The 13,772-nt window shown below is 40.5% G+C and overlaps 1 protein-coding gene across 1 annotated transcript in view; it reads left to right on the top strand.

Moving 5' to 3' along the window:
- TOM1 (target of myb1 membrane trafficking protein) overlaps positions 1-13,772 on the top strand; it is a 227,634-nt gene that overhangs the window by 169,302 nt on the left and 44,560 nt on the right. The window lies entirely within an intron of this gene.

The raw sequence follows: 13,772 nt of genomic DNA, 5'->3' as shown, positions 1-13,772 counted from the left end.
CGGGTGGCCTCCCCGCCCCCTGCTTGTGCGCGCTCCCTGGGAACACACAGAACCCACACAAAACCGATCGGCGTACGGGACCTCTGTGCGAGGTCCCAATCATGTGATCACTGATTGGCCAATCAGTGATCACATGCAGAGTAGTAAGCAAGATGTCACTTGTGACATCATTGCTTACCACGTGTGAAATCTGTGAATGATCACAGAGGTCACATGTTACAAGGCTATTCACAACAGCCTTGTACCATGTGACAAGCTGTGAGCAATCACAGCTCACAGAGTAGTTCTCAATGGCTGCAAGAATGCAGAGAGAGGGAGAAATTATTGCTTTTACAGCCTTTATGGGTGTATGGCAATCAGTGTAAAAAAAAAAAAAAATCTTCATCACCCCCCACAAGTAATAGTGTCACCATGGTGACACTGTACTACTGTGACAGTATATATAAAAAAAATAATATAAAAAAAAATGAAAATGTAAAAAAAAAGTTTTAAAATTATAATTTTTGGTTATAAACTAATTTGGGCTTTTTTTTTTTTTTTTTACTAAAAAGATAATGGAATAAATTTTGGCCAAGATTTATGATGAAATATTTATTTGCAAAATTTTATAAGAAAAACACTTTTTTTTCCCAAAATTTTGGGACTTTTTCATTTACATAGCAAAAAAAAATAAAAATCCCAGTGGTGAATAAATACCACCAAAATAAAGCTTTATCTGTCTCCAAAGAAATGGTAAAAAATTCATATGGGTGTACAGTGTTGCATGACCACGCAATTGTCATTCAAAGTGTGATAGCACTGAAAACTGAAAATTGGCCTGGACAGGAAGGGGGTAAAAGTGTCCAGACTTGAATTGGTTAAAGACTCCCACACATTTCACAGAGCCTGTTTTCTGAACTACAGAGTTGCTGAGAGGGGGCATTTCAGGAGTAAGGAATAAAGGAATCCCTGCTTGAAGACAGCCAGGTACCATGAGGTATGTAGTCTTTAGAAATTAAAAGTAAGCCAAAGGAATGAGCTGAGGAAAAGCTGCAAAGCATGCAGGAAATCTAGGAAGTTGTGGAAAGAGATGACCAACAGACAGGCAGTAATCATAACATGAAAGGAGATTTTTCAAGTAAACATGTAATGGATTGCTATTACTATGCTGATGTTCTAAAATAAGTGTGCGCTGTGACCATAGATCTTTAATTTATTACTGTAATGTGGCCAGGATTCAGATACAGTAATCGGAGAACTGTTCATTAGACGAGAGTTTGGGGGGGGGGGGGTGAGTCCGAAAGCCGGTCTGCTGCTTCTGAATGAAAGCAGGAGATGGACTCTCCTAGTGGTGCCAGCACAGGGCTTACCTTAATTGTACAGTACAGGACTAGCATTCACAGACCTTGGACTGTATGCTGCAGGATGTCTCCAGCCTGGTGGCTCACAAATTCAGCTCTGGAGTTGGGGAAGTCTTTCCTACATCTGGTCTTGAAGATTCTTAGTGGATGCCATCCGGTCAGGTTGGGGTGGCGTCCTGAACACTTTATTGGTACAGGGGACCTGGTTGCTTGAGGAAACTAATCTCCTGAACTTTCTGGGTCTCAAGCAATATGGTTGTTTTTTCCTCGATGGACCTCCCCATTTCATGGTCATCTGATTGCGGGATTTAGTCAGACGATTCCATGGCAGTGGCGTATGCCATTCATCAGTGGGGAGCCAGAAGCATTGTCGCCATGAGAGCTTCATATCCCAGCCCTATCTGCTCTACATATACCAGGTATATAATTTGGCATGTGGATTTTCTCCGTCAACATTTAGATTCAGGAAAATTATTTTTTCACCTGGAGGTATTTAAAAACCTCTGTTGCGGGTTGCAATCATTGGATTGTCTCCAGGTCCAGGGATCCTCTGGCAATATCATTGGATGGGCCGGTGATTCTGTGGTATCAGTTCAACTTGAGCTTTAATTTTCCTCTGCCAAGGGTCCTACCTCTTCTGTTCCACATAATTGAGATTAAAGGCATTCAGATAATAGTACTTAGCTGTTGAAGCCCAGGTCCTAAGGGATATAGGACTATCCAATTTAGTCATTCCTTTGTACAGGCTCTTAAAAAAATTTTTCCTTGAACCTACCACAAATCTGGCACATGAGACTGTTTGTTGTTCTTGTTGCCATCACCTCAGTAAGGCGAGTTAATGAAATAATATATGTATTACGGCTGCTCAAGGTAGAGAGACTCCCAATATCCAAGCACAACTCCTCCTGTAGGTGCTAGCCCATCTCGTGTGCTGCATAGATGAGAACAAAGGACGTCCGGTCGGCTGCACTCCAAACAATCCACTTTATTGAACCAAGATAAAACCAATACAGACAGTGGAAATAGAGTGGGGGACTGGCAGGTAAACGCGTTTCACGCTAAAGACCGTGCTTATTCATTACCACTGGATAATGAGTAAGCGCTGTCTTTAGCGTGAAACTCGTTTACCTGCCAGTCCCCCACTCTATTTCCACTGTCTGTATTGGTTTTATCTTGGTTCAATAAAGTGGATTGTTTGGAGTACAGCAACCGGACTTCCTTTGTTCTCATCCTTTTCTGAAGAAATAGTTGTAAGATGAACTGGGTTGTTTTGAGGCCTAGGATCTTTCTCCTTAAGAAATCTGTTCTTTTCATCTTATATAGGACATTCTTCTCCCATCTCTGTCTTGCCCCAGTACATCCCAAGAAGGTTTCGATGTGGTGCGCACCGTTTCTTTCAGACACGACGTTCTTCATTATTTGCCATTCCTGAGGGTCCCTGTAGGAGATTGGCTGCCTTTTGTACCACCGTATATGGATGGCTTTGGCAACTCTATCTAGCCTATAGGCTTTTGAAATGTTTTCCACCTATTCCTGTGAAGGCACATTCTACTAGATCCATTTGTATCTTTTGGGCTTTTCAACATCAGCCCAGATTGCTAGGTCCCCCCCTGGTGTTCATCTGATGCTAAAATCCTTTATTTAAAAAAAAATAAATAAAAAATGTCCTACTTACCTTAAGCCTTTAGAACCACTGTAAGTTCACATGTTCTCTATCAGATGTATGTTAAAGCCTCAGCTCATGCAAGCTTCAGGCAGCACTTTTTGCTGTGGATAGCCTAGTTTTACTGTTTTGGTAGGCATGTTGACATATTTTTCGTTGTGTTGCTCACCCCTCAGTTGGATTGTTTTTGGATGTCCCGTGCATCTTGGGCTTCTTATGACCCTGTGTTTTTTTTTTTTTTTGTTTTTTTTTCCATTCTTTAGTTACAAAATATTTTTAACGTTTTGACAGCCAGCAAGGGTTAAAATCCAGGGAACAAAAATGGTACAATACAAACCATCCTGTATGGGGTGTAATAATAAAAAAGAAACCACAAAATCCACAGGTAAAAATGGACCAGAGGACCCATAGGTTAGAGCAACTGAAGTGAAGTATATTTATTGTCCATCCAGCAAGAAGAATGATAAAGCGTTCCACCTACTACTGCAACAGGCAGTGCAGGTGTCTATGCACAATCCACAGTGGTTGGGTCATTTCTCTTGACTGGGCTGGATGATAATCTATCATCAAGGCCCAAAAAAATAAACAAAAAAAACCTCTGGTTTCTCTTACTGAACAATTAAAGCGATAAAACAGTTTCTCCCAAGCCGGGCTGTGTGTGTCTATAGACCCAGCCTCTGCTTCCGCCTCACTACGTCTGATTGACAGCATCAGGAGCCAAAGACTCCTGCTTCTATCATCAAAGTCTTTTGAGAACAGAAATAGAGAGAAGACCTGTAGCCAGGCACAGTGCCAGATCCAATAGAGGAGTCAGGTAAGTATTAGGGAAGGGGAAATGCATTGCAAGTTTTTTGTTTTTTTTTTTGCAGAGAATGCTTTAAGGTAAAAAAAAAAAAAAAACCTTTAGTGTTCAAAACCACTTTAAGTTGAATCCTAGACTGTGCCCCCCTTTCCCAAACAGTGCAAATCTCTTCTATTGACCGTGCCACCAAACACTCTGGTCTTGGGAAACTGCGCTCACTAAGAAACTGACAAATTCAAGAGTGTCTCTGGTCTCAAGATACCTGTTCATGGCTGTCCTATGTTCCCAAGCTTTAAGTAATAAAGAAAAAGTCCTCCTGCACTTCAATGGGTAATCCTACCTAAAACTGCTCACACCCACCTTTTTATACCAAAAAGTAAGCACAATAAAATATCTAATTGGTGTAGCGCTAATAAGGGTACATATCATATGCATAGATATTAACCAATTCACACATGACACACAAACCAAGTGAATATTCTCATAGAGCTATAAAGTGGAGAAACATACAAAAACTCCCCCCATATTATCCCCAACTGGGGGAAATATGAATAAAAGAGAATCCAGTGATTCCCTAATGGGAACACAATACACAACAAACGGTGCTAGGGTAACCCCACTCAATATCAACAAACCAGACAATAAGTGGTAAATGAATGTAGTACAGTCCATAAAAAAAATAAAAAATAAAATAATGTCCACTTCAAGCACACTTGTGTGAATAAATCAGCAAACGTGAAAGTGCCACTGGTGCCAGTATTCGTGATGATAATCCTTAAATGGTCTGAGTGCCCCCTCACCTCCTTACAGCGACCACAAGGGCCAGCTCACTTAATGGATCAATCACATTCCGCACAGGGACAACCCGTCCTAGAAAGAGCGCACTGGATACCACAGCAGAGCCAATATTCCTCCTGAACTCCTCCAACCACTGGGTACTCTTGTGGTGCCGCTCACATCCAAAGGATCATAACAGAGACAAGAGACATATCAGAGACTGCATGGTGTTCCAATATGGCGCCCGCGCTGAAAGTGACGTCACTGCGCACCGGAAGTCCTGTCACGGTGTACCAACTCGTTGCACCATATTGGAACACCATGCAGTACACCCATAATATGAGGGAAAAGGCTTGTTATGATCTGCAATAACTTAATTGGGCATTCTATGGCATTTTTTATAGAAATAAATACAGATTACACTATGGAGGATCTCTTTTGTCTCTGATATGATCCTTTTGATGTGAGCGGCACCACAAGAGTACCCAGTGGTTGGAGGAGTTCAGGAGGAATATTGGCTCTGCTGTGGTATCCAGTGCGCTCTTTCTAGGACGGGGTTGTCCCTGTGCGGAACGTGATTGATCCATTAAGTGAGCTGGCCCTTGTGGTCGCTGTAAGGAGGTGAGGGGGCACTCAGACCATTTAAGGATTATCATCACGAATACTGGCACCAGTGGCACTTTCACGTTTGCTGATTTATTCACACAAGTGTGCTTGAAGTGGACATTATTTTATTTTTATTTTTTTTATGGATTGTACTACATTCATTTACCACTTATTGTCGGGTTTGTTGAAATTGAGTGGGGTTACCCTAGCACCGTTTTTTGTGTATTGTGTTCCCATTAGGGAATCACTGGATTCTCCTTTATTCATATTTCCCCCAGTTGGGGATAATAAGGGGGGAGTTTTTGTATGTTTCTCCACTTTATAGCTCTGTGACAATATTCACTTGGTTTGTGTGTCATGTGTGAATTGGTTAATATCTATGCATATGATATGTACCCTTATTAGCGCTAACCAATTAGATATTTTATTAAGCTTTAAGTAATATTTATTACAGAAATGCTCCCAAACATTACAGAAATGAAGAACCTTAAGAGTGAGAATCAAAGGAATTCAAATGGTTTCCCAAAAAAATCACCTATTGCTAAACAGCATCACTTCCAATCAGTTTACGTATTGCAAAAGAGGGAGTTGTCAAGTTTTTTATAGCAAAGAAATATCCTTTCTGTCCTTATTTCCTCGAAGGTAAAAGGTGTGATTATCTGTAAATTGAAATGGTTTACAGCTTGTAAAGGAAGAAGCTCTATAATTGTACTTGATTAAAACCAGTGCATGTAATTTTCTAACGCTAAATTGAATTATATTAGTTGGTGGATTGAACGAGAAAGTAAGCACGTCTGATTTTCAATAGCTCAGTTCCCTGACCACCAGTTTTTGAACTTATTTCTATTTTGACGATATCTAGCAACTAGGTTGTTTGAGAAATGGCGTATTAAGGAGTAAATGGTGGAACAAAGCAATTCAAATATATCATTTAAAGCGGTTGTAAAAAAAAAAAATGCCTGCCAAAATGGAAGGCTGGGTTGTGGAAAGTAAATTTAAACTGCTTGCTTCTGACTTCTGCTTGGGCATTTTTACACAAAGGTATATTGTGCTTTGTTTTCTTTCTTTCTTTTTATTTTCCTTACCTTGGGCATCTCATGACATTGTTGCAAATTATATATAATTCTTTCACAAACAAACCTCCTAAAACTGCCGCTGCAACATGATTTTATGAACCATGGGCTGGGATTGGAATCCTCTTTCTAAAATGCTTTGAAACCAAAAAAGTTCAGCCCATCCAAACCTTAGTTGGATGCTGGAAAGTTAAAGACCAACTCTAGCCAAACTGTTAAAGCCTCTGTTAGAATGCGTATCTGGACATAACTGATCTTGATTGTAATGTTTCTAAACTGTTCTCATATGGCAACCTTACTGATATTTGAGTGCCAAGTGGCCTACCTCTTGGAAAAAATTAATAAACAGATTGAAATCTAAAGCCTCTGTCAGGTTGTTATTGCCATCTGTGTCATTACTGAGAAGATTTTTCCTTTCTGTCAGGACAGGAATTAATGAGAAATCTCTCACAGACAAAAACATTTTTCTAAGAATGGGTTAGAAATTCTGAAATTATTTTTGCTTCTATCTTGGATAAGGGGACATTTTCCAATTGGGGTCTTACAGAAACCACAACCTGACAATGTTAACTCTTCCCCATGTTTGGTATTAGGTTTCTGGCATTTGTTGGGAATTTGTACGACTCTTGAGTTCCCAACTCTGCATATCCATTGTGACCAATATAGAAGTATTCCACTCTCCCCATTTTATCTCAGCTTATCTGATATTATGGAAAATACAACCATATACAATGAAACACTCCAAGGTGAACAGGAACAGAGTCGAGAATTATAGCTGGAAGATCTCACTGTTGGAACTTTTCATGACGTGTGGAAAAAATGGGGCTTGACTCGACCCACCAGGCTTCACTTATAACTAAAATATCACATTTCAAGTGTCCTAACCTTTTAACTGGAAAATAGCGTAGATCCTTTTGTTAATTTTTTTTTCTTTTCAGTATACAAAGGCCACTTTCACGTGGGTGTTCTGGTGATCCGATCAGGTCTGCCTGTCAAGTTTTCTATACTTTTCAATGGACAGGTGGGTGTAAACTGAGCTGTCTTGTGTCTGTTTACACCCAACTACTTCCGAGTCTGAAGAAGAAGGAAAAAAAAAAAAAGAAAGGGTATCCACCCATAGAGTAAAGCGAGCTTTGTCCATGTTCACTCAGTTTCTGCTCTGATGAGCATGGGATCTGTGAGAAGATCCCTTCTGATCAAAATGGAATCTGCCCTATGTGAAAGGGGCCTAAAACACAAAACGGCTACACAATGAATGTTTATTTTCCTGTAGGTCTGGTTTACACTAGTGCGACTACTGATGTGACTTGAGTCGTACAGAATTGCGTGACAAGGGAAATCTCATTGTCTCAATAGTGCCCTTTCTAATCAATGCGCCTCAGAAGGGTGTGATTTTGGAAAAGGTCCCTGCACTAATTTTGGTGCCATTTAAAGTGCAATCTGGCCCCATAGAATATGCAATGTCGCACCACATAATCGCACTTTAAATCTCATAAAAGTTGCATTGCAGTAGTGTGAACTGAGCCTTAAAGGAAAAGTACACATGTACAGTAATTGGTATTTAGCTTTTTGCAGATGGTTTGTTGTATCACTCACTAGCTTTTCATGTCCTGTCATAAGCTCTCCAAAAATCTGACTTGAATTTCAGTACCAGACATTCATTGTAGCTATTATGAGGAGCAAAGGGGAGTTCCCACTTCAAAAAATCCATATAAGATATTGGCATAAGGTGCAATGAAACTTGCTTATATAAAGGGCCTCTTCATAAAAAATAAAAAGAATTGCCTCAAAATGCAGAGTTTGGTTATAGTTGGGTTTCTTATTTTCTTATCCCAGAGGATATCAGATGAAACTTGACTGGTTAGTTTTGGTATGTTCCCCAGTTTGTAAAGAATTATAGATGTATGAAGAATGTCAATCAGGTTATGAGGTTAAGAAAGAGTATTGCATTTATTTATGCTAGAGGCTTTTGCTTTTAGGTTTGTAGTATTTGGTAGAAATGTTGATAGTAAGCAGCAATAGGCATTGTATACCTTATGGGGAATGTATGTGATTGTCTTAGAACTTTCTTGCTTTTTACATGCTTTACATTATTATTTTTGCAAGCAACAATAGAGAAACTTGGCTATCTAGTGCAGTGTTTGACACTTTAACATCAATGTGTTCTTAGTTTGTATATGAATCCATCTTCCTCCTACTCTTTACTTTATATGATAATGTTTTCTTGCGCTGGCGGAAATTGTGACATAGAATATCATTTATCCTCATCAGTCATCTGTCGTCTAACATGTTTTTTCTCCAGTTTAGTGGCAGATTGTTTTCAGAGAATCCCACACTATTCCAGTGTGAACACATTTCTCTGCATCACCATGCATATAGATGATGACTTAGATCTTATTGCATCAATCACCCTGTAATAAATTAATGAGTGAATTTGTTTGTTCAATACTCTTCATAAAGAGGTTGTGCAGGCAATATATGAAGAAACACTCCTTGGGTTTCCAAGGTTCATATTAACGATGCACTTGTGTTTTTCTCTGTAGTGTCCCTAGAATCCGTGTTTATGCAGGTCTTCGTGTCTATCAAATTCTTTTTATTATGGTGACTGGTGAGCCATCTGTGGTGTGTTTTTGATCTCCCAACTCTTCAGGTTTATTTCAAAACAGCGTCAGGTTTACAAGCCTGTAAAGAGCTGATGGTTTTGGTTGACACTCGCCAAATGCATGCTGAAAGTGCTAATAATACATTAATGCAATGCAGTATTTCATAATTAACTGATTGTTTGCTTGTATAAATTGGGGTTATGCGAGCTTTGGTGGGAAAATGATTATGGGTTTCAGTGTTTTCCGCTGTCATATAGTTACATAGGTTGAAAAAAGTCCATCTAGTTCAACAGCAAAAAGACCACTGCGAAGCATGGCGCACTTTGCTCCAGTGGGGGAAAAAATTCCTTCCTTTTCCCCCAGGAGGCTATCGGATGTTCTCTGGATCAAATATCTCTGGTGTTATTACCTATAAGGCTTGGTTCACACTACTACGATGCGACTTTGACTTTCAGGTTGATTATGTAGTGCTACTTGGATCCAACTTTGATAATGTTTGAATACTCTGTGGGGCGTTGTGATTTCCCTTGTCATGCGTTTCTGTGTGACTCAAGTCACATCTGAAATCACACTAGTGTGAACCAGGCCTGAATGTTAATATCTAGTTCTATTTTCTGCATTTAGGCGTGCATCCATCTCTTATTTGAAACAATCTACTGAGCTGGCCATGGCTAGTTCTTGAAGGAGACTATTCCATATTTCCACAGCTGTATTTTCATTGTACTGTATAGTGTGATTAAGCTGGTGATTGATACATGTTTATAAACGCATTGGTTGTACTGCTGTATGATTGTTTTATACTTTACTAGATACCTTTTAAATAAGAGTGGTACATTTAGGGTGCCAAACATAAATTACAGACCGTCAAATAAAATAGTTAATCTTATTACTGCTTTAAATAATTGTTTCACAAACAACCATTAATAGAAGACAATTTTCTGTGTAATTGTCATATCACAATTTGTATTGTACTTACATTCTAAAAATGCAGGTTTGACAATTTGTTTTTTCCCCCAAGCCACCCATTAATATGCCAGGGGATACCTTCAAAATCCACCCATATGGTGTACAGTGTGACAATTTTACTTATTCTAGAAGTCCACTTCATATGTGTAACATGTAAAGGCGGTGTTCTCAATGTGTTTTGCTGTCTGCTTCCCCTGGAGAGAAGAGGCAATCTAAATTGTAACATGAAACGTGCATAAGTCCAAGCTTCATTCATAGACAACATATACACAAGTATCATAATTATTTTGTGAAATTTATACAGGAAATGAAATACAAATAACCAGCTATAGTAGTCCGATGGGATCAAACCTTGCACCCACAGCTTAGTGGAGATACCCTCCTAGGTGGGGGGGGAGGCAATGCGGCACAGGGAGGTAGGAGTGAGCACAAAAAACAATGACCTCCAAATTCTCAAAGTATCTCTAAATACATATAGGGTTTATTCATCAAGTACATAGTCTTTTCGGATGCAGCAAACTGTGAAAATATTAATTGTGGAATGCACCTAAACGTAATCTTTGCACTAAACACTTTTTACAATTTTACATTTTTAAATTTACAGTTTTGGTGAGGCTGATTGTTACCCAGGTATGATGTTGGCACCCATAATGCATATATGCATCAACATCCTTCTCCCCATCCACCGGTCACACCTGCCATCATTGTGGCTTAATGACATCACTGCTGCTGAGCGGCTTGCACATCGACATAACTGGCATTGGCCTTCGCACAAGTGTGCAGGTTGCTGTAATTTTGATGGAGCCCCATGGAGACAGCAATGCTGTGGTAGGTGTTTAGGGGAGGATTCTCCATCCATATCTTAGATAAACCCCTGCAGATAACTGGGGGAAGGCCTGGGGAAGAAGGCAGGACAATGAAGCAGCCACTCAGTCCATATGCCTTTTACCTTCCTAATGTAAAGGAGGAAACCAATCCAAATATGCGGTTGTGCAGAAGTCGATCTACTGAATTCTGTACAACCACCCTCTCTTTCCCCCCCCCCCCCCCCAATCATCAGTGCCCTGTTATAGCCGGCAATTGATCATTGTGTTCTGACTGCAGGGAAGTCTCTGTGCCGTGAGAACAAAATAGCACAGCAGGAGCATTTCCTGATATAGATTCAAATTTTCATCGAGACCTGGGGGTGTCATAGGTAAAAATTAAAAAAATATATACACTTTATTTCTATAAATAATTAAAAAAAAAAAATTCTATCTGATGCATTATTGGAATTATGTCTGATTAGAAGCAACGTTCTAATCGAGACATTCAACAACGGTTTGCCTGTGAATGTGGCTGCTCACAGGCACTTCCTGGTACTGTTGTTGGTGTCCATGCAAGCAGCACAGCCCTGCCTCTGTACTGCCTGACCTTAACCCTGGTTCGCCCTACCCTACCTTGTACCGACTGCCTCTGGCCCTGCTTCTGCCCTTGTGCTTCCCGTCCCAATATTTTCCATTAGCTAGAATTAAGTTATACCTTTCCAATATCCAAGGACAGTACTTACAATTATTACAGCAGAATAGACCTGGGGGCTGAAGACTGGATGGGGGGGAGGCATGTCTGCAGGACGTGGAGAAACAACAGAACACTGATCTTTTCCAGTGATTAGCTGGGGAGGGGGATGTGTCAGCACAAGTCTGACCACTGGATTGGAATGCAAAGAAGAAAACTGACCACACTGAGATGGATGTGCTTTTATGCCTAGTGTGGACAATTTGAAAATTTGAAACAGGAAAGCAGGGGGACTTGCAGGATCACCAGGTGTTTCTCACAAAGGAAGCAATATAAAGAACACAGGATACTTTTTCATAAAAGAACATATTTAACAAAGGCACATATCAGAACTATGAAATGTTGGGGTACCATATGCTATAAAGCTGCAATAAAGAACAGTTGTATTGTTTTATTAGATAATGTAATGTATGTTTGGCACCTTAATTAATGTTTAATTTTAAGGATATAGTGCTAATGATGACCCCTTGAATTATGAAGTTCAATTAGTGTTTGTTTACGGAGAAGCTGTTTAGTTGCCATAAACACTTATATTTTTCTAAAGCCTAAAGCTGAGTTCTACCCAAAAGGGGAAGCTCCACTTATTTGCACCCTACTTCCTTCCACTGCCACATTTGGCACTTTTTGGTGGGGAGGGGCAGCGGGTACCTAGTTTTGACAGGTACCTGCTCCCACTTTCAGCTCTATTCGCCGCAGCAAATGGATCCAGAAGTTTGCCCTCCCCCCAGTCTTCTGGGACACTTCATAGGTCCGAGAAGACTACGGGACCAATCATGAGGCGCAGTGTGACTCGTGCAGTAGGAAACCCGTTGTGAACCCTTTCCCTTACTTGCACTCACTAGCCTGAGTGATGATGGCAGTGGAACCCTGGACAGGCAAGTGTCCTTGTATTAAAAGTCAGCAGCTACAGTATTTGTAGCTTCTAACTTTTGATTTTTGGGGGGAGCCTGGAACGCTTCTTAAGTTTATTCAAAGCTTTAAAAAAATCAGCACAAGAGATGGTACTTAATGGGAGTCAAGTGTATTTTGCCAAATGTATTTGCAACTATATTGCCAAAAGTATTGGGGCGTCTGCCTTTACACGCACATGAACTCGAATGGCATCCAGTCTTGGTCTGTAGGGTTCAATATTGAATGGGCCCACCCTTTGCAGCTATAACCGCTTCAACTCTTCTGGGAAGGCTATCTAAAAGGTTTAGGAGTGTGTCTCTGGGAATGTTCCCACAAAGTTGGGAGCATGAAATTGTCCAAAATGTCTTGGTATGCTGATGCCTTAAGAGTTCCCTTCACTAGAACTAAGGGGCCAAGCCCAACCCCTGAGAGAAACCCCACATCATAATTCCCCCTCCACCAAACTTTGCACTTGGTACAATGCAGTCAGGTAAGTGCTGTTCTCCTGACAACCGCCATACCCAGACACATCTACCGGATGGCCGGACAGAGGCGTGATTCCTCACTCCAGAGAACATGTATCCACTGCTCTAGAGTCCAGAGGCGGTGTGCTTTACACCACTGCATCCGACGCTTTGCATTTGCACTTGGTGATGTAAGGCTTGGATGCAGCTGCTTGGCCATGGAAACCCATTCCATGAAGCTCTTGTGCTAATCTGAAGGCCACAGGAACCTTGGATGTCTTTAACTGACTCTGCAAACAGTGACTTCTGCTCACTATGCTCTTCAGCATGCGCTGACCCTACTCTGTAATTTTACATGGCCTACCACTTCATGGCTGAGCTGCTGCTGTTCCCAGTTGCTTCTGTGGCCATGGAGGCGATTGGTACACCTGAATCCAATGATTCAGGGGAGTGTCCCAATTTTGGCAATGTAGTGTGTGTATATAGATCGATAGATATGTAGACTTTTTTTAGCTTCCCTAGCTTAGAAGTAAAAACGTGTTTATAATTTGGCTTTTTTGTTGTGAATAATAGTACAAAGTTAAGACAGACTAATTTTAGTATCCAAAAAGCAAGATTAATTTCTTCCATATTCCTATCGCTCTAACAGTAAAGAGTAATTGTAATTACAGTACTTGTAGACAGTCTTCTCTTTCAAACACCCTTGCAAGGCTGCTTACAGCACTACAGGAGGACCCAGAGATGCCTCCAGTTTCCTGATTGAGCAGAGGAGGAGGAGCACACTTATGAGGTCATTGTGCTCTGCACACTCTTGCACACTCTTATAAAGGCACTATAATTGTCTTCTAGACACACAGTAAGACAATGTAAGTACCTTAAGTACTTTCTGGAAAAATACATGCAGTTGTTTCTTAGTGTTACTAAACTCAGGACCCTGCATTCACTATATCTGATTTCCCACAGTACACAGAACATGGAAATGCAATTATTTTAGTAAATATAAACTGCTAAATACCTCAGAAGTTAGAGC

Source organism: Staurois parvus, unplaced genomic scaffold (assembly GCF_062004578.1).
Source record: "Staurois parvus isolate SC_StPar_1 unplaced genomic scaffold, SC_StPar_1.0 ptg000149l, whole genome shotgun sequence".
NCBI classification, from domain to species: Eukaryota; Metazoa; Chordata; class Amphibia; order Anura; family Ranidae; genus Staurois; species Staurois parvus.
Note: the sequence above shows the minus strand (reverse complement) of the source record. Positions and strands in the feature narration are given on the sequence as shown.